The sequence below is a fragment of the Dermochelys coriacea genome, chromosome 16 (genome assembly GCF_009764565.3).
Source record: "Dermochelys coriacea isolate rDerCor1 chromosome 16, rDerCor1.pri.v4, whole genome shotgun sequence".
Classification (NCBI taxonomy): domain Eukaryota; kingdom Metazoa; phylum Chordata; order Testudines; family Dermochelyidae; genus Dermochelys; species Dermochelys coriacea.
The window spans coordinates 13,891,648-13,912,648 of NC_050083.1; the positions used below are offsets into that span (position 1 = coordinate 13,891,648).

General features: G+C 45.4%; 1 protein-coding gene and 1 long non-coding RNA gene across 2 annotated transcripts in view; one reads left to right on the forward strand and one right to left on the reverse strand.

Annotated features, from left to right (window-relative positions):
• PRRX2 (paired related homeobox 2) overlaps positions 1-21,001 on the forward strand; it is a 68,426-nt gene that overhangs the window by 13,311 nt on the left and 34,114 nt on the right. The window lies entirely within an intron of this gene.
• LOC122456929 lies at positions 13,502-20,231 on the reverse strand. Its single transcript, XR_006276106.1, has 3 exons — positions 19,874-20,231; positions 17,389-17,513; positions 13,502-13,862 (listed from the first exon to the last, which is right to left on the reverse strand). It is a non-coding gene; the product is annotated as an uncharacterized LOC122456929 (long non-coding RNA).

Consider the following 21,001-nt stretch of genomic DNA (forward strand, 5'->3'; position numbering starts at 1 on the left):
CTTCCATTTTGAATGCTTTTCTCCAAATAAGCCCATCTTCTGGTGCAGGAAAGTAAATAATTTTAAACCAAAGAGAGAAGGTGGGGGGCAGGGAAAGAAAGCACACACAAAGGGAAGATTAAGGAGATAAGTGGTGGAGCAGAATGTCCTCTGCCTGAAATTAAAAAGGAAAGTAGGAGAAGAAACAACACACTTTATTCCTTGGAGCTTTCTGAGTCAAGGGCATTTCAGGCCTTTCCCCTGTCCCAACAGGAGAACCAAGAAGTGAAACTGATGACAAACAGGAAGTGAAACCAACCAGTCTCAAGCAAAGCGCAAATAGTAAACAGCAAAAAGGAGGCAAAATACAGTGATAAAGCTGGTCAGAAAGTTGGTGGGGAGGAGGATCTCATGGAAAAATTATATTTTTTTGGTTTATTGACAAAAATATAATTTTTCCCCACAGAAAGTAGACGCTTTTCATGAAAAAGATTCTTTTAGTCAAAAATTCAATTTTTCATCCTAAAAAGTTTACAGTGGAAAGTTTTTGACTAGCCATGTACATTGGGTTTTAAAAACTCTTTCAGATGTAATGAGCTGAATGTGCTGCAAACAGCACAGATAAGAGGAAATACATTAGAACTGGTCAAAAAATGGTAAAGACAACATTTCAAAATAATGTTCACTTTGTGGGTTTTGAAAAGAAACAATTTTTTATTTATTTGAAATTTGTCACAAAAATTTTGGTTTAGATAATTTCCTAGTTTTTTGGGTCTCAGGGCCCCCCCTTCTTTTCCTTGCCCCCCTTTTCTCTTCTTTTCCCATTTTGCCACTGAAAAAATGGTGGGGGAAATTAAAAACAACATTTTGGGAGGATTCACTGAAAATATTTTTGCACTAACCTTTCTGGTTTTGAAAAACAAGGCATTTTCAATGGGGAAAAAATGCAGAACATTTCAAGCAGTTCTAAAATATATAAATAAGGTTGGTTTTTATCTTGACAGTGCCCCTTTAATGACGGAGTTACAGTGCCGGATGGTGAGTTGCATTCTGAGTTTGGGGATTCAATGATTTTTTGTCAGATCTTTCTAGGCCTGCAGTTTCCCACGGCTCTCCATGGGCTGCTACATGAGTTTTTAAATTAATTATTAGTATTACTATTGACTAATCACAGAGGGCTACATTTTAAGTTTCTATAGAGGCAGAGAGGACAACTGTATAACCTGACTGTCTGTGGCTGTGGCTAGTTTTATAATCTTTGTCAAGGGATGGAATGGTATTTTGGAGGACACTTGGATGATGGATTAGCTCCCTCCCTCCCTCAAGATCTGTCCCTTCAGAACCTGCCTTGGAAGTTCTGATGAAAAGGACATTGGATCGGGCAAAATTGAACTTTTGTATTTATCATTCCCAGGGTCATTTCTAGTTCTGTCTCGATTCAGCTAAATCAGTTTCTCTCTCTCCTGTCGACCCCTTTTCCTCTCAGTTCACCTCTTGCACAGGACAGGGCAAAGTGGGAAGGTGTCATGATTCATTCTCCCCAACTGATTTCCAGAGTCCAGCTCTCTATCCCAATCATGTACAAACATGCTGGTGTCAACCAAAGGCAAAGAACTAGAAGCCCAGCAGTTCCACCTGCCACTGAATTTTCCTGCTGTGGGATCAGACAATCCAGGTTTCCTCTGAATGGGCTGATCCAAAACCTATCGGGTGATAAATCCCTAATCTCACCCCAGGATCACCCAGCAACCTGCCAAAGGAATCACGATCACTCCCAAAACAATATATGATGTGAGCTCCTGTTCAGAGCCAAATCCTTGCACAGAGTACACAGCCCAAGTAAAAGAGAAGTGCACCTGGGGATGCATGTAACCGGGGCTAAGGGGTGGAATCCCTGGCTCCAAGCTCAACAGCTGGCGTGGAGTCACTCTGCTGCCTCTCCTGCAGGCCACAGAGTGGAGGAGAGGATGGAGCCTGCTGCTATCCCCTCTCCCACCAACCAAAGTCTGGGTCTATGTGACAGTCACAGGCCCCTTTGCACTCCTCTCTAGGGCAGTCTGCTACTCAGCAGCACACAGATGGGGATTGTGAATGGGCCTGGTGAGCAGTGGAGTTCGGTCTGTACATAGCATGCACGTACTGGCCTGAAATCCGGAGTAGCGGCTAGGGGAACAGTGGGCACAGCCAGACAATGGACCTTTGGGGCAAGATTCACCAAGCTATTGAGGGAATAAGGGATTGGGAACTGGAAGTGAAATCCTGGCTTCATTGAAATTAATGGGCAAAACCACCATTGACTTCAGTGTGGCCAGAATTACACCCTGGATGTCTAAATCCCATCGGCAGCATTGAAAAAATTTTGCCCTCAATGTCCAGCTTCAATGGGTTCTTGATGACTCTCCAGCCAGGCAATGGGTCCCTAGTCACTGTTGAGCTGAGGTCCTAATAAAATGAATTTCCTAGTCATAGTGGCCTGGCGGGGCCAGCAGGCAGCTGAGAAACCCTCTCCCGACCCTTTCCAATTGCCTTTTGATCACAGGTTTCATAATGCTCAGAATTATTTATTTCTCATGATTTAACAAGCAAGCCCTTCCAATGAGGGGAGAAGTGGATGGCTTTCCCTTCCACAATGGGATAAAAATATACTAAGATGCAGGGGGAAGGAAGTTTGGTCTTACGGTTAGAGCAGGGAAGCGGGAGACAGGATTTCCTGGGCTGTATTCCCAGATTAACAATTGACTATTCGCTATGGGCCCAATCCACTTAAGGCAATGGAAAGACACCCAATGGCTGTAGCTCAGAACTTGTGTCATCTTGGGTAAATTCACTTAACCTAGACGTGTGCCTCTGTTTCCCCATGGGTGAAATGAGGCTAATCATGTAGGGCTGATGTGAAGCTTAATCAACATCTATAAAGCCCTTGAGCTGCTCAGATGCATGGTGCTATAGATATGCTTCCCCTGTTTCAACTGTCTCAATCAATCACAGGAGGAATCACAAAGCATAGTTACAATCCAGACGGTGTCCCTTTGGCAGAGGTCTGGCACTGGGCTCTCTACCACTGGACACCAACCTTCGCTAGCGCACTTAAGTCCAAGCCTATCTGTTCAGCAGGCCCTTTATTTTCCATGGCACATGTGGCATCCATGCAGCTGCTACATAATTACATGACAAAGGCAGTCTACGTACCCAGGGATTTAGGAGGGATTTTATCATATTTGAAGTTAACAAGGAATTCAGTTCCAAGATTAATTGCTGTGTCACTTGCAATATTTAGATCCCAGGAGAGAAGTTTTTGTGTTTAGAGCAAAAAAATAAGTACAGGCTTACCCTGGGGATAGCCTGGGCAGGAGTTACAGTACAGTCCCAGAGTGGAGTCTGGGTTGGTCCATAAACCAGAGTGATACAAATCTAAGGGCAATACTAACCATTCCAGTGCTTCCATGTAAACACTTCACATGGTTTCTATTTGATCCCTGCAAATACAAGGACAGCTCTTGCTCTCATTTACTCTTGGGCAACCTTTCTCTACACCAGGGCAATGTTTGGCCCACAAGGTTGAATAAAGGGGACATATTGCAGTTAAGAAAGTGGAGCAGAAGGAGCTCAGGGGATAGAGTCTGCATATTCCAGACAGAAGTGGTGCTGGCCTTACTAACAAACATGGCACCTAGATGCTACAGCGTGAGTACATTAGACACATGCAAATAGGTTGATACAGTTTTAATCGCTATTGTTGCCTTTGTGGATGATCTCTGCAGAGATGCCCAGGAATAAACAGGGCAGGGAACCTGAGCTCCTATCTCAGTCCTAGGGAGAATTCCTCTAGGTCAGGCTTAAGATAGGAAGACAGGGTGGGGAAATCTGTCCTCAGGCAGCAAATGCTGTAGAGAAGAAGGCTGGCCCCATAATTAAGTGTCAGGACTGGGATTCAGGTGACCTGGCTTCAGCTCCTGGCTTTGCCATAGACACCATGTGTGACCCTTGGCAAGTGACTTGGTAAGTGTGTTTGTATTCCTGCAGCCCTCTGTTCAGAGCACTTTACAACACCCCCCTGAGCTAAGGAACTGCTACCCTCATTGTAAGATGGGAAACTGAGACCCAGAGAAACTTAAGTCCCAGATCACCAAAGGCATTTAGGTGCCTAACTCCTATTGGAGTTAGGAACCTAAATATCTTTGAGGATCTGGGCCCAAGTGACTTTTCCAAGGTCACATAGGAAATTTGCAATTGAGGCAGGAATTGAACAGAGGTCTCTTGAGGACCAGTTGTGTACCCTATCTCCTAGACCGCCCTTTCTACTGCAGCTCCCAACTGCCCAATGGAGATAATAATGCTCCCATTCTTCCGCCCTCCGTCCTGTCTATTACGATTGTAAACTCTCCAGGGCATGGATTGTTTCGAACCATGTGGTGAATGGCACCTAGCAGAAGGAGGCCCAGATCTTGAGTGTAACAATAATACAGATAATTCATAATCATTATCTGCAGTCGAAGGCTGTCAGTCCAGGCCTTTTCAACAGCATTGCTGTCATTAAAAAATAGACGTGAATGAATGTTTAGTTTTGATGTAGTGCTTGCGATTTGTGAGGAAAGACAAAATGATAGCCATGCTGAGCTGTGACAGCTCAAACCCAACCATGTGAGAATCTGGGGGTGCTGCTGGAAAATCTGCAAAAGCTGCCTCTACTGCCCTGCCACAGTATGAGTTTTTCCAACCACAAAAAGCAGTTTGAGCAAGGTTAGGAGGCCATTCCCCATCAAGCCAATGGGGTTTGCCAATGCACCTCCTGGAGAGAGTTAAAATCCCCATCTGGTTGCAACACTTGCACTTTATTTGCCGGTTATTACTGCTTTTTGTGCTGACACTGGGAAAAGAATCCGATTCATCAGGCACCTTAAATCTTCCAGCCCCATTGCAGAGACTGTGTATATAGGATACAGATCACTGTAGCTGGCAGGGAAGGATTAAAGGCAGAATCCAAGGGAATCCTCAGTTGCAGAGGGCCCATTGCAGCAGTGCAGCTGTGAGCAATCAGTGGCAATGCACATAGCTGACTGCTGCTGACACAGGCCCCAAATAGGAAGAGACACACCCTGGGCCAAAGGTGCCTCTCACCTGACTCCAACTTGAATGGCAGCAGCACATGCTGCCGAGAGAGAGAGAGAGAGAGAGAGAGAGAGAGAGAGTGTTGGGGGAGGAGGAAGATTTTTGTGGGGAGAGGCCAATATTTGAGAGGTTCTAGTGCCGGTCCATACTCTTGACTTAGCCCCAAAAGCTGGAGATGGAAGAGACCAAGTTCATCTACAGGCTGTAGTTTTCCCCCCAAGAAAAGACTATATCAGCAATATGCATTATACTTATCAGCACAATAACTGTGTGAAAATGGGCAGACTGCTGTATTGTAACCTATATAGTGCTCTCAGGGAGCCAGACTTCTTTAGACTTATAGGGTCCACCTAGTCAACTATCCAGTCTCCAGCGGTAGCCAGTACTAGATGCTAAGAGGGCAAGTGTAAGAAACCCCATAGTGGGCAAGTGTAACACAGTTCTGGAGCTCCCTGCAGGACCAGGGCCTAAAAGGAGACAAGGTCATTGCGTTAAAGAACTTAGGCCCCAATGGATCTACAAAGGTACTTCAGCACCTGACTGCCATTGAAATCAGTGGATATTAGGCGCCTAAATCTTCTTGAGGATCCACGCCTTCCAGTTTAAACTGATGGGCATAGATGGGGAATGAGATGCAGGGAAGGATGGCGAGTGAGTGGCGATGTACATTATGGGGTTGGTTAGTTCTGTGATTTTATATTTTGGCAGCACGTATGTTGGTGGGGGAACTAGAAGTTCAGCACCTCGTGGAAGAAGTTCGCTTCAAAGGGTCTATAAGTTATTTTTAAACATCGTAAAAATACACTCTTGTGAAATTAGCTTAGAAAAATAAGCAGGGGACCGTTACATTCTGTCTGTATGGCGAGCACTTGCTGTGGATCTCAGATCTAACCTCAACAAAACTAATTTATTTGTACAAGTTAGCAATGGCCTTCTTAACATCAGGAGCACTGCAGCACAGTTCATGTCATACTCCAGAATAAACACCAGACATGATCTCTCAGGTGTGGGGAAAAAAAACAACATTCCCATCTTCAACCTGAATGGGCCTTCCCACAAGTTACCTGCTCTTCTTCTTTGTGCATATAAACGTCACTTCAGACCCATGTATGCTTTCAAGTGCTTGGAACACAGGCAAGGCGATTGAGTTTTAAGTGAGTTCAGGCACTCAGATGCTATGATGAGCAGGCCTGGTGCTACCAGGAAGAGAGGCGGTAAAGGGGACATTTCCCCTCCTCCCCCTCCCCGCCCAATAATCTGCAAAGGGCTGCAAGTTACTGTCAGAAAGCCCACCGTATGTACAGGAATCCAGTGCTAAGCAGTGGAAGTGACAATGACAAAATACTGACATCAGCTGAATTTTACTTTTTCAAACCCTTAAAATCTAAGCTTTTCCAGGGATCTAGCCAGCCCCTGGACTCCTGGGAGCTTGTTTGTTTTTAAACAGCATCATCCAGGAGCCCCAAAATGCCCACTTGTCTCTCTGTCCAATAATGGACCCTAGAATCGGTCCTGATGGTGAGTATGGTGTCAGATCCTAGACAGAATAAAATAGGTTAGAGCTTATACTAAGGCTTTGCCTACCCTTGATTTTGTTGCACCCCTGTAACTACATTGATCTAGTGTAGATGTGCTGCCCTAGTGGGTCTTACACGTTAAGCAGAGAAAGGCCATGCAGGTGCCAGTGACACCATCCACCACAGTAGTGCATGCACAGCCAGTGTGTGCCGCCGTGCAGCTTGTCCATGCAGGGTGTTTATTACGCACTAACCAGTGTGCAGTACATAGGCCACAGTAATAGTGTTCACACGGACAATGGTGTCCTGTTTTGGTCTGTAGATTGTGGACACGCAACATTACTCGCTAACATTCTGGGTGGATATGCCAGGGTCCTTTGCTTTGCTACTGAGCTATGGGCATTCTGGGATTTTTTCTCATTTCTCGTGGTGGGATACATAGTGAAAGCCAGGGGAATTCTAGGACTTAGGCTCAAACTCCAAAAGTCCCATGCAACTAGACTAGTGCAAAAAAAGTAACCCAGCATAGGCAAAGCTAACATCACCCAGTTGCAACACGTAGGACTCTAAAAACAGGGAATGATGCTCCTACATGTTCTGCCCAATACTCCGGGACATTAAAGGGGGAATTAATGATGGAGCACCCTCCAAAAAATTGCATTGGCTTGAACCACATATATTATATACATAATGCAATCTCAGTTTCCCAAATGACCTGATAGAGAAAAGCTAGACATATGGATAGTTGAGGTTTCAGAAAATTGAGGGCATTTGCAATGTCATTAATAGTTTTTTTGTGGTTGAACATATGATCCAGTGTCATATAACAAGATGTTTCAGATCACAGATGTTGGAGTTTATGTTATCTATCTCCCCTCTTCTCTCCCAAACATGGCATCAGTTGGAGACACCTTGGCACAGGATCTCATGTCTGAACCGATTCCTTCTGGAGCCATTATAACTGTCAAGCTTCAGACAAACCTTTCAAGGATCATTCTAATATTTTTAGGTCTAATGCCCTTTTGTTTTGCACGGAGGGAAGAGCAACAAACGCCAGAAATGGTATGAGGCATTAGAAGGGAATCTTCTCCAACGTCCGTTGAGAAATGTGAACCAGGAGCATGTGTTAGATCAGTCTAGTTTGTTTCAGTCCTTGTAAGGCTGCTGCAGCCAGTGCTGGTGGTTAAAACATGCATTAAGGATCCATAACAATACCGAGGGCCATACGATACCCCTTCATAGGAATAAGCCTTGAAGGAGCCAAAATCTGCTGGCAAAAAATATATGAATAATAAGCACTGAGAACATGGCACCAAAGTCATGTGCAGTTGGATGAAAACTTCGTGGAGCAGTGGGAAAAACAAGTACAGAGCCAAAATCCATGTTGGAAAACATGTTTAGGAATCGTAAAAAGAAAAGGAGTACTTGTGGCACCTTAGAGACTAACAAATTTATTAGAGCATAAGCTTTCGTGAGCTACAGCTCACTTCATCGGATGCATCGGATGCTGTAGCTCACGAAAGCTTATGCTCTAATAAATTTGTTAGTCTCTAAGGTGCCACAAGTACTCCTTTTCTTTTTACGAATACAGACTAACACGGCTGCTACTCTGAAACCTGTCATTATGCAAGGTTTAGGTTTGTGTTCAAGCTCACTCACCTCTTGCTGGCACAGAGGTAGCGCATTGTAAGTCCATGCTATCCTCACTGGATAGAGGTGGCTCTTGGATGCCTCTGGGCATGTATTTTTCTTTAGCCATTGAGATGCATTGCCATATGATTGCAAGTTATTTCTGGTTTCAGAGTAGCAGCCGTGTTAGTCTGTATTCGCAAAAAGAAAAGGAGTACTTGTGGCACCTTAGAGACTAACAAATTTATTAGAGCATAAGCTTTCGTAGAGCTACAGCTCACTTCATCGGATCACAGACCTAAGAGTAGGCCACTCTTAGGTCTGTGATCCGATGAAGTGAGCTGTAGCTCTACGAAAGCTTATGCTCTAATAAATTTGTTAGTCTCTAAGGTGCCACAAGTACTCCTTTTCTTTTTGCGAAGTTATTTCTGGTAACTCTCAACCCTTTTTACCCATTCATTCACATTCTTTTATACAGATGGCATGCAGCATAACTTCCTTTAACAACAGCAGCATGTCTATCAGGTTTCAAGGCATTGGGCAAACATCAATCAATCAGTAAAGATCTACCAATTAATCAAGCTTGTCTTTTGTCCCTTTGCACCTACTCCCTCCCAAAACCTTTCCCCGTTTGTTTGTACTTAATGGAGGCTGGTGACATCTGAGAATGGATCAGGGACTCGTGGTGTCTGGGAGCTAATTTTCAGCAGCGGGTAAAGATCCAACTCCATCCAAGTCAAAAGATTATAGGGAAAACCTCCTCTCCCTCCCCTCAGAGAGTTCCACGCTGCATTATTCTCACCCCAAGGTTCAGCTACATAGAATTGGTTCTGAGATTTGGGTGGGCATCACCCTAGGAAGTGTAACTTCCCTGCACAAGCATGCTGCAGCCACATCCCTAGCGTACTCTGCATTGTCCTCCCCTCCACCCTGTTCCTCACAGGGGGAGCAGAGAGCCCCAAATCAATACTGTAAAAAGCAGCGTGAAGATGCACAACAACGTTTCCAGCATACGTTCCCCGAGCCAGAGGAGGCCATTTCCACCCTTGCTTACAGATCAATGCAACTCCACTGAATTCATAGCATTCTCTCTTTACATACCAAATGGGCCCGATCCACAGTATGCAACAATGAATAGCAATGTGTCGTTAAATGCTAGCCGTTTTAAACACAAAGGAAGGGGGAGCTGCCTTGTATGGGTACCCATCGTTCATAACACCTCTGCAGAGAGATGGAGCTCTCCTTGAGCACATGTTAAGGCAAGCAGAGCAGACAAGTCCTACATGTTCTATGTCTCATCCAAAAGACCCCCCATGCTGTTCGCTGCATACTTAATTTAGCTGAGCCAGCCCTGCAGGAACCCAGTTCACAGTTCCAAGGAGTCCAGGCTCTTCTAAAAGAGCAGTGACATAAACTACTGGATGAGACAGTGTGGTCTACTGGTTAGAACAGAGGGCTGGGAGCCTAGAGAGGAAAGGTTCTTTTCTCACTGACTTGGGCAATTCGCTTAGGATTTCTCTATGCAAAGTTGCATCCCTTTAACTTAAATCAGGTTTAAAAGTATGTAATTAAATTGGTGCAAACCTCTGTGTGGACACACTTAGATCAGCTTAAAACTGGTTACACTGGTTTAGTTTGTGCCTGGAAATTTCCTGGTGCAAGCTAAACCAATATAAGCCAGGTTTAAATCCATGTAAGTGTGTCTATCAGCAAAGTTGCATTGATTTAATTTAAATTTAAATCAGGCCTTTATTTAAACTGGTGCAAATGTGTGTGTAGACCAGGCTGTTGTGGCCTGATCTAAAAGTTATCGACGTCAATCCCATTGGCTTCAATGGCCTTTGGCTTGGCCCTTAATCTCAGCCTCTGCTGCCCCACCTTTGGTGCAGCACACTAAGCCCCTTGGATGAAGGTGCAATAATCGTACAAAATGTTATGAAATGGCCCGTGGCCACAAGCTAGACATGGGATGTTACTAGGGGAGGTGGGTAAAGTCAGAAACCTGTTTTTAAAAAGCCCAGTGCTAAGTGGGGCAGTTCTACCTTCCTCCCTAAGCATTTGATGGGCTCTCTCCTAGTCACACAATTGACATTTACAACATCCATTGTCCAGATGAGGTTCCTTTCCTTCCCCTCCCCTGGACATACTCATTTTGCAACACTGGGGGAATACTCCTCTTCCCTCCACTGGCTGTAGAAACCATACAGATTCTACCCTGCCTGAAAACCAGACCTTTGATTGTCTGCAAACCTCCTGCAAGCTGAGGTGAGGGGAAATGGCATTGAACCCAGGAGCCAGGGAAAACAGAGCCCAGTCTATAAGAATATAACCATAAGGCACGTTTAGAGGGTTTCTTGGTAGGAGAGTGTGCTGCAAACTTTGCTCAATCGGGGCCCAATCCAAATCCTACTGAAGTCAATGGAAAGATTTCTACTGACGTCAGTACTCTTTGCATTAGGCCATATTCAGAAGGTCTGAAGCTGTGGTCAATATGGGACCGGATCTCTCTCTTTCTCTCTAGCTGTAATGTGACTGTAAAACACACAGTGAGGGCTGATAGAAAACAGATTTTCAGTGGATTAAAGCTATGATCACGCATTGAGCGTATTTTAGTTGTCAATTGCACAGCCATGGAGAAAAGAGAAAGTGCTGTACAAACAGACAAATGGAAGGAGGAGAAGGAAGCAAGAAATATTAATTCCTCTGGCTCATTGGCTTCCTAGTTTCCAGGATTCTGGAGGGAAGAGAGCAAGTTTTGTTCTGGGAAAAATAAACGAGAAAAAAAGTTTCCATGGTTTTTTTCTCTACTGCATGGCGGGTAGAAATTCCTGCTTCTCCTCTACCACATTTTCTTTTATTTGCGTCATTCAAGGTCTCACATCTATGTGGCTGCTTTGGGAGCCAGAGTTGTTGTTGCCGTTATTTTGCAGACAGGCTAAATATAAACATATATACAAAACTCGCAACTTTGGGTGTATAGTTTAGTGTTAATGTCTTGGCTTTCACCCTCACCAGTGTGCGGCAGAGGTGGGACCGCATTTGTGTATCTAGAAACACACAAATACCCAGGCTGATGGAAATGTTTGTTTTTTACCAGTGACAATAAGTGGGAAGGGAGATGCTTTAACAAAACAAACACACGCCACCAAATAATACAAGACACAAGACAAAGGGAATCATTTCTTTCCACCTGAGTCTTAATAAATCCCCCCACTATAGAATTCGAGAACCAAAATGTTTTCAACCTAAACAGATCTGGCTCCAATAACAAATAAATAAATACAACCTAACGGATGAAGTGAGCTGTAGCTCACGAAAGCTTATGCTCAAATAAATTTGTTAGTCTCTAAGGTGCCACAAGTTCTCCTTTTCTTTTTGCAAATACAGACTAACACAGCTGCTACTCTGAAACCGAACCTACTGTTCAGCCTTATTAGTGCAGGTGTGGCTTGTAACGAAAATCTAGCTGGACCTGTGTATCTTATCTGTATGTTGAGCTGAAAGGGAGTTTGCTGCTGGAGTGGTATTTAGAGAGTTTGATTTTCAGACATATGAGCTGTGTGGCACCCACATGAATCGCTGGGCAGGAACAGACACACACTGCTCTGTTCTTTTTGTGCCCCTTAATGTAATTGTGTAGGAAAGAGGAATGGGGTCAAGTGTTTTGCAGGGTATGGCCTGGTTTCTCAGCGAAGGGGTCCATGCATAGGACTGGGTGCTAGAATCAGCATCCTTGATGCTTTCGAAAGAAGCTCCCTGTTCATGTTTTGAGGGCAGGCTATTCCCAACAGCCTTAAATCCAGGAGGTGGGGGCGGAGAATGTTAAAAAATCACTTTTTTCTACAGTAATCAGTTCTGTTTATTTTACCCTAAAAACAGATCCAAGGCTTTTTATTTAAATGAGCCAAATGAAAATTTGCTGGAAAACCCAAGCTCTTGAAGGGGGGGGGGGCTGTTTTATCAGACAAGCTCTGTGCAGAGTTTGTAGGGGGGTTATTGTCAAAAAGAAAACAGGACCAAAAGGATTGGTGTCCCCCCCTCCAGTCCATCAGGCAGGAAACGCAGCTGTTTTAATTGGACATTTTTGTGGGGACTGATTTCTCTTACCTATCTCCCCCATCCCCCCAGTCTCTCCAAACTTTTCCTAGAGACAAATTCATTCTTGCTAAAGTGAAAAAACAAGTTCTCTTAGCAAATCTCTCTGTTACCAGGTTATTTCTTGCAGTGAAACCTCTCGGGCCAGATAGTAAATCGCCCCCCTGCTCTAACGAGAGCCCAGCGAGTTCAGCCTTGTCCCTTTACTGGTCAGATTTCGTGACGTTTCTCCCCAGAGAGAAAATAGCTTTTTCCGCATGAAGCATCATCCTCACTCTCCTTTGCTTTCTGCATTGCACCCCCTGCCCTGCACACAGCCCCGGGCTGAGCTCCCACGGCCCCCAGCGAACGAATTATGTTGCAAATCACCCCGCTGGGAGCGGAAGAGGGAATAGGGGGCAAGGTGTGGGTCGCCTTGGAGGGGCTGCACGTTTACTGGCGGGAGGGGTCGAGGGAGCCCCGGGGAGGAAAGACCCCCCCCCCCACTTCCAGGACTGGAGAGACGAGGAGAAAAGCGCCCAGGAAGGGCTCTCCTGGGCAGGCACCGCTCCGCTTTCCGAGCGTCCCCGGGCGGCCGCTGGCTCTAGCCGGGCAGGTGGCTGCAGGTAGCTGGTCCCGGCTCCGTCCTGCCCCAGCCGGGGCGCTGAGCTACGCGCGACCGGCTTTGCAGCGTCCCCGGGGGCCCGGCAGCGCTCCGCGGCTCCCCTGCCGCTCCTCCTCCGCGAGCAGAGCCGGCCCCGGCGCCCTAGGGGTGCGAAGCGTCTCCCAGCCAGCCCTTCCCTTAAGGGCCAGGCAGCCCGCCCTTCATTAGTGATAATTAGCGGCACGTTTCCAATCGCCCCCACAGATAAGTTCCCCCCCTCCCTTCTCCATCCTACCGCCGTGTGAACGGGACTGAGACCGGAGTGACAGGCCGAGCCAGCGGGACATGATTCCTACAGAGCGACTCTCAATTTACATTTCAGAGCAGCAGCCGTGTTAGTCTGTATTCGCAAAAAGAAAAGGAGGACTTGTGGCACCTTAGAGACTAACAAATTGATTAGAGCATAAGCTTTCGTGAGCTACAGCTCACTTCATCGGATGCATCCGGATACAATTTACATTGTAATTTTCAATCACTTTGCTGCGGGGAGGGGGGTTGGATTAATCACCTCTCTCTCCCCCCCCCCCCCTAAAGCTCGCAGTGTGGAGCTAAATCAGGACCCAAAAGGAAATGCGAGCGGCTCAGTGGAGGACCATTTCGATCTTCCCTGGCGCTGCTCGTGTGGAGAGCGGGTCTGATTCACGGGGAGAACATGAAACGTAAACCCTCGGCAGCCAAGAGGGGCGAATTGCACCGAATCTGCATTTTCAGGGGGACGGGGCCTGTGCCTCTAGAACGCCGGTTGTCGAAATGATTTAATCACGGTTCGAAATCTTCCCTGCCCTGAGTGATATGGACACGGGTCGTGTTATCCCACAAATGCTAAAGCGGTCTGGAGGGTGAAGGGGGCTGTGTGTCAGGAAAGGGTCCTCCAGCCCCCCGTTAGTGCCCTAAAAATATGATGAGATGGATTTTACCCCCTAATTCTAGCCATAAACTTCAGAAGGAAAGTCTGGACCATGTAAAACTTTTATTCAATACCTTTGCCTTTTCACGGAGCGCTTATTAGAAAGATACCTTTTATAGCTTCAGTACTGGAGTATCACAAACCCCCAGGTGTCTGTTTGGAGCCAGGAACATTCACACACATTCCTGTGTAGACAAATGTCCATGTAATTTGATCTTGGGGAGTGTCACACACCTGCATGTATACCTTTAGAGTGTGCATATGCCACATAAATACATGCACATAAATATGAATTATGCATTATATACTAATCGATCATATAGATGTATATTGATTCTATTTGTATTTATTTTGTAATCCTTTACTCTATCTTTTGTCAACCATGTAGACTTTGATAGAGAAGCACTCTATAAATAATAATTATATATCAACAAGCTTTACTCAACAGCTTTACATAAATTGCTACTAGCTCTGAAGAGCTGGCTCTGCCTACTAAGACTAAGGTCTGGCAAATGAAACTGAAGGCAGGTCCTTCAAAGTTTTAACAACAGATATTAGAGGATTTAAGTAGGGGCAGCTGATTACATCCCAACATCATTTATCTCCTGGAGACTGACTGGACTGGGAGTTGAGGTCACAATTAATGGAATCTGATGATCTGATTCGGGTTCTCAGTGGCTCGGATTTGACATCCCCAGATCTCCATGATTTTACATGGTTGACAATCTCTTAAGAATAGAAGAGCTGGGTGTCAGGACTAAGATACATTAGCAGAGCAAGGGCAGCTTACAGAAGGCCTGGTTACACCAGTGCAAATCCAGAGTAACAACACTGATTTCAGAGTAACAGCTAGTGGTAGTCTGTATCCGCAAAAAGAAAAGGAGTACTTGTGGCACCTTAGAGACTAACAAATTTATTTGAGCATAAGCTTTCATGAGCTACAGCTCACTTCGTCAGATGCATTCAGTGGAAAATACAGTGGGGAGATTTATATACACAGAGAACATGAAACAATGGGTGTTATTTCCACTGAATGCATCCCATGAAGTGAGCTGTAGCTCACGAAAGCTTATGCTCAAATAAATTTGTTAGTCTCTAAGGTGCCACAAGTACTCCTTTTCTTTTTGTGAACACTGACTTCAGGGGCTTTATTCCTGGGTCACACTTAATCAGAATCTGGCCCATTGTGTTGAAGCACAAAATACTATTGCCAACTGCATTGACATAATGGTTTCCTAGGGGCAGCGATTAAAACCCTCCCCAGGCAATGTTTTCCCATTATAGTTCTGAACTCCAGCCAATATTTTATGTCTTTATGCCGTCAACACACTACAATGCGTCCTTAAACTTGGTGTACTGTAGTAGTCCTTCACCAGCCTTGAAAGCTGTAAATAATTGAGTTGAAAGGGCTGGGTTTGAAGTGGAACTGGGTTTAGTTAACTTCCTGTGGTTAAGCCCCCAGACTGGTTTACACAGGCAATGTTTGGACTTACAAGGGCTAGCACTCCCCCTCCCCTGTGGAGTTTAACAGCCTGCAGCATAAACTCCAATAACGCAGCCCACAGATGGAACAAGTTAACCAGGAAAGAGAAATAAGGCATGGAACTGCATCATTTAGGGCAGGACAGAAATGGAGGCTAAAGGCATCCCAAATACTTAAAAGTCTGCAGTGGAAGAGGAGCAAATGGTCAACGGTTTGTCTTTGGGATAGGCAATATGATGGGCCATGCATTCTACAGAGAGGTGATCAGTTCTGTTGAATGGGCAGGGTGGAAGAGAACATGTTTCCTCTCCCTCCCTCCGCTATATAGAGATCTTAGTCCCAAACACCAATGTTTGCTTCCTTTCAGGTTTCCCTCTGGCTAATCTGAGCCATTCTGCAGCCTAGTGATTGTGGTTTTGCTGCTCCTTAGACCCAAGTTTCTGTTTTGGAGACTGATATTGTTCCTGGCTGCTGTATGGAAAGGAGGTGTGGGGGAAATGGAGATAAATTACAAAGCCAAGACAAGGGAATAATTTATCAGCAGCCTTCGTTATAAAAAAAAAAAAAAAAAAATCTCTTGTAGTTAAAAGTACAATGGAAGGGGTTCCAGAGGAAACTGACAGGAAGACATTTATGCTAGAGACTTACTTTGTATGACAATCAGTTGGGCTCAGTAGGACAATTTATAGCATTATTTGTAGATGGAGAAATCAAAAGCTTTGGTTTAGAAGAAGTGTAGCCCTAGTTTTCCAAATGTGACCAGTGAGTTTGGAGACACAAATTGGGACATCTTAAAGGATCCTGATCATCAAAAGGAGCCAAGCACCCACCCTTAAAAACCAGGCCATTTTAACTTGTCTTAAATTGGGGCCCCAAAAATCACTAGTTACTTTTGAAAGTCTTGGTCTTAAACTCTTGAAGAAACCATATTGGTAACAGAATCCTCAGTTCAGTGCATCTGACATTGTCTGGTAGAGGATTTGTGTTGGCTGGCTGTAATTTATTATGTAAAATAAGACTTTATGAGGTAAGAAGTCGGCCTATACAGTGGCTTTTAATGTTCACTGATCACAGTGCATTTTCGTATTAAAAATTCAGTTCTTTCACTCCATAAGGGAGGTAAGAGATTGTCTTTTCAAAGTTTACACAGTATAATCTAACCCTCCATCATGCAAAATATTTGCCACCAGAGTAACAATTATGGGGCAGACATCTGAAAGGAGGAGCAATGAAGTGAACTCTGTCTCTTTGTTCTTCATCCCTCTTCTCCTCTTATGGGTGTTATGACTAGTTCTTTGCAGGTTTCCTTGCTCCAGTCAATGCTTAACCACTATAACACGTATAAAGTCACTTAGCTCATAAGAACTTCCAGGGGCACTATCTCAAGTAGAGACCTGAAGTTTATATCCAGCATTCAGACCCAGAGAGGGAGGTTTTAAATCCTAGCCTGTAAGAGGAGGGTGTTACTTATATGAGCTGCAACTTTCATTTCTTTAAGAGGAAAAAAAATAGGAGAAAAATATATTCCTAGAGCACTGGAAGATACTCGGATGTAAGAAAAGGATGAGACACATGGAAATAAGCTTTGGAACCTTTGGAATGGCATACATGTCTAATTGTTTACATAATCCAAGGTACACCATACACATTGATGCAGCAAAGGGAAAAGTGGTATCTTTCAGGGGCACTTAAACAGCTTCAGCAGCTCTTCAGATTTTATTAGTCTTGTAAGTGAACAACAACTAGGGGAAATGTCCTTTCCCGGAAGCCACTTCTTCCTTACTTGTTACAAGTATAATATGGCTGGCATGTCCCTTTTTTCATCTGCAGTCCTTGTAGTAGTGGACTTTAGAATCCAATGTCTTTTCCATCCCTAACTACTAGGACCCTAGATACAATGTTCATGATGTTTTAATTGGTACAAACACTACACAGTACCTTCACAAAAGAATACATGTATAGACTTGAAAATAAATATATTTTAAACTTTGGGGGAGGGGGAAAAATCAGTTCTGCTTTCACTTACCTTCTAAGATATTAACTCAGGATTCCTTGTTTCCCTAGTAGTATCACAGACATTCATGAAACACGTCCTTGATACTTATATCGGTACCATCAAACACCAAATCTTGAACGCCAGACTGGGAAAGTCTGTGAAGGAAGTGAAGGGAAGATTTTCAAATATATTGCTCTCTTACAAGTGTATTTGCACCTTTGAAGTCTTATTTTATATTATTGTTAATAGTCTGGGACTTCTTTAGAGAAACTGTTTCAGATTTTGAAATTCAAACTTTAGTAAATTACTAGAGGTATTCCTGTGGCCCCTAGAGAAGTTAGGATGCTGGGCCTTAGGTTCACCTGGTGGCTGAACTTTATAGAAATTAAAGAAGCACCCAGACCAAACCCCTGGATTCAGTTTTTCTCTCCAGACTTTGCACAGTTCAAATCTAGATTTTGCAGCTGGCCCTTTTAGCTTTGCAATGGGCTGAGCCCCAGATGAACACTCCCAAACTTTAAATGAGCTGAATTTCACAGTCATGCCCATTCCTCAGAGAAAGGCTGGGGCAAGGAGGAGGAGGCAGGGTCCTCTGGAGTCACACCCCTCTCACTGGAGAGGGGAAAAGAGTTGCGAATGCAGACTCTGAACGGCTTTTTCAAGAACTACCATGTTTCCGGGAAGCTCAAAACCAGGGCCTTGTGAGATGCAATGGATTAGCCCAGTTATTAAATGGGGAACCTGCAGCTACAATAAAGGCAGGGGATGGGCAAGCCACAAATCAATCTATCTAGGTATTTATACTGTCTTGGGCCTTATGTACCCCCCACCCTCTTTCCCATCGCATCTGAGTGCCTGGCAGGCATTTAACACAGAAGTAATCACAATGGTATGGAGGCAGAACCTGTACCGACAGTTTGCAACCCCCAGTTAAGACACTGCACACAGCCCAGTGGAGGGGGGGGGGGTTTAACGCAACAGCTACACTGGGGGCAGTGAGTCCTACACAGCCCAGGGGTGTGCAGCTCGCTCTCTGCAGGGCCAGGTGTTAATTCAGCAGGGAGTTAATCAGTGGTTGGAGGCGCCGGCTCTGGGGAAGCGTCTTGCGTGGACGCGTGTCTGCACCCCCGGAGCAATACCCACGTTGCCACGGGCTGCTGATCCCCAGGGGGCGTGCGGAGCCTGCCCTGAAGTCCATCCCCAGACCTCGGCTCTCTTCCCCTCCGGTGCGCGGTGTGTGGCTCGGCTTTCCCTGGAGACGGCGGGACCGGGGCGATAACGCGCCGAGACTGGTGCCCGGCCTGCAGAAATGCCAGCCAGCCCGCCCTCCCCTTCGGAGCGCAGCTAATAAAGCAGCTTTTCAGCTGCGGCTGCAGTGACAGATCAGGAAGAATTGCATGAGTCTATTAAAGGCTGTGTGTCTCCGAGTGAAGTCTGTGGCTAAGCCAGGCGCCAGGCTCTCACATTGAACCAGATGTGGAGAGGCGCCATCCCTTCCAGCCACTGAATCCGAGAGGCTGCAGCCCTCACACGCAAGGAAACTGGCGCGCACATGGCAGGGGAGCCAGGGGATTGCTCCGGCGAGCACATGGCGCGGGGCTGCAGCGAGAGGACGCGCAACCCTCCTCCTGGCAAACGAGGGGGCCGCATGCAAGATACAAGCCAGGGATGCGCGCCAGGCATTGCATTGCCCTAGCCAGCCAGCCGGCTACTGGCCAGGCTGCACCGAGCCTGTCTGGCAAGCGGGGTATCAAAACACCGCAGCCCTCCCAGGCTGCTCCTCTCCAGTCTGCCGCGCCGTGCACCGCGTTGGAAGAGGGAAGGGGGGGGGCACTAGCGCCGCCTTCCCTAAACCGAGCCCAGCTGCTGGGCTTTGCTCGGGTCACTGTTACCCTCAGCAATTCCCCGCGGCCCCCCCAGCGTCCGCCTCTGGTCACCCCCGCGGCTGGCCACGCCGCGGGCGGGGGGCGCAGTCGTCCCGCCCTGGGATCAAGGCGGGGGGGGGGGGCTTGCTGCGCAAAATCAAGGCGAGGCACCCAGCTGTGCGGAAAGCCGCTCCCGGGAGAACGAACCCAGCCCAGCCGCCCTGGGCGCGGCGCTCGGCACAGCTGGGACCCGCTACCGATAAATAAGGCGGGAGACCTCAGTCCCTCCCCCTGTGGCTGACTCCCCACGAACCCTGTTTTCCTTGCCCGCGATGGAGCACCTGGTCCCGGAGACGTCCCTCGCCTACCCCCACCCTTTGATTTTTGGTACGAACTGCAGCGGCGATCAGCCTGTTTGCAGAACTTCCGTTCAATACCTGGCTCTCGGTCCCCTTCATACCGTTTTTCCTCCCAAAGAAAGACAAGGGGGAAAAAATAAACCACCAGAGCTTCAGTTGCATGTGATGACTTGGCTTAATATTTAAGGAAATGCTCCCGAGAGAGAAAGGTGCAGAGGGCCTGTTTTAATTACTTGCAATAATTAAACAAACAGGGACTGAGGGAGTAAAGGTGGATCATTTATAACACACCTGCAAACAGGGTTCACTAGGAATTAGTCTGATCCGTAACTGTTTTGTTACTTAATTATTTGCAAGCTAAGGATCTTTTGTACAGTTCTTAAAAACAACAACAACTTGGGAGGGTCTTGGAATGCATGATTGCCTCTCCATCTAGGTAGAGAGAAGGAGCTGCATTGGGTTGCTTCCATTTTGCTTTTATTTTCCTGTTTATTTAGTAACCAGAGTGCTCAACAAATCAACCCTAAGCTTTTAAGGTGTCTTCATTGGTATTAAATCTGCAAAAGGTGGAGGAATACATCTCCCAATTCTCTTTTTATAGTTCCTTCTCTTTAAAAATACAAAGTACTCTCCAGAGAAGTTCCAAAAAATACACCTAGCCTTGGGGTCATAACTGTAGAGTTGTGTATTTATGGCTGGGGTTTGCAAAGAGTCCTAATAGAGTTTAGTCCTTTAAATGTCAATAAGCAACATGTAGGCATCATGTGTGATAAATTAGCTTAAAATGACTTGAGCATTGATTTTAAACAGGCAATTAAGACTATATTAAATACACCAACTTTCCTTTCAAGCCTTATTATAAAACCTCAGATTATTAAAATACAGGAATTAGACAATATATTGTCTTGCTCAGATCCTGGGCCATTTGTTGCCATTTATGTTCTTTGTTTGCATTTCCTGCACTTCCTTCACAGAGTCAGTTTCAGCTTGGTTTCTGGTTATTTTGTTTCTGGTTCTTTATGGGTTAGCTCATGTCCAAGTTTTGGGATTGTAAATACTGCAGGGAAATTTTTTAATTAAAAAAATAACTGTTTCAATTTAAATGGAAAGACACTGAACCATTTATCTGAGTTTTAGGGGGCTTATAAAACATAAAACAAATGTTGAAATTAAACTACCGAACAATGTCCTTTTAATGAAACAAATAACCACTAAATTTAGTGAACATTTTTGACAAGCTTTTTGTCATTGTCATTTTAGTTAGTTAGTTAGTTAGTTTTAGAAAAAGCAGCTTATTTATAGATCTGGGGCCTATTCCCACAAATCCTTACTCACACACAATTCTGACAAACACAAATAATCTAGTTCAAATCAATGGGGCTATACACATAAACAAAGCTTCTGCAGATTCAGGCCCAT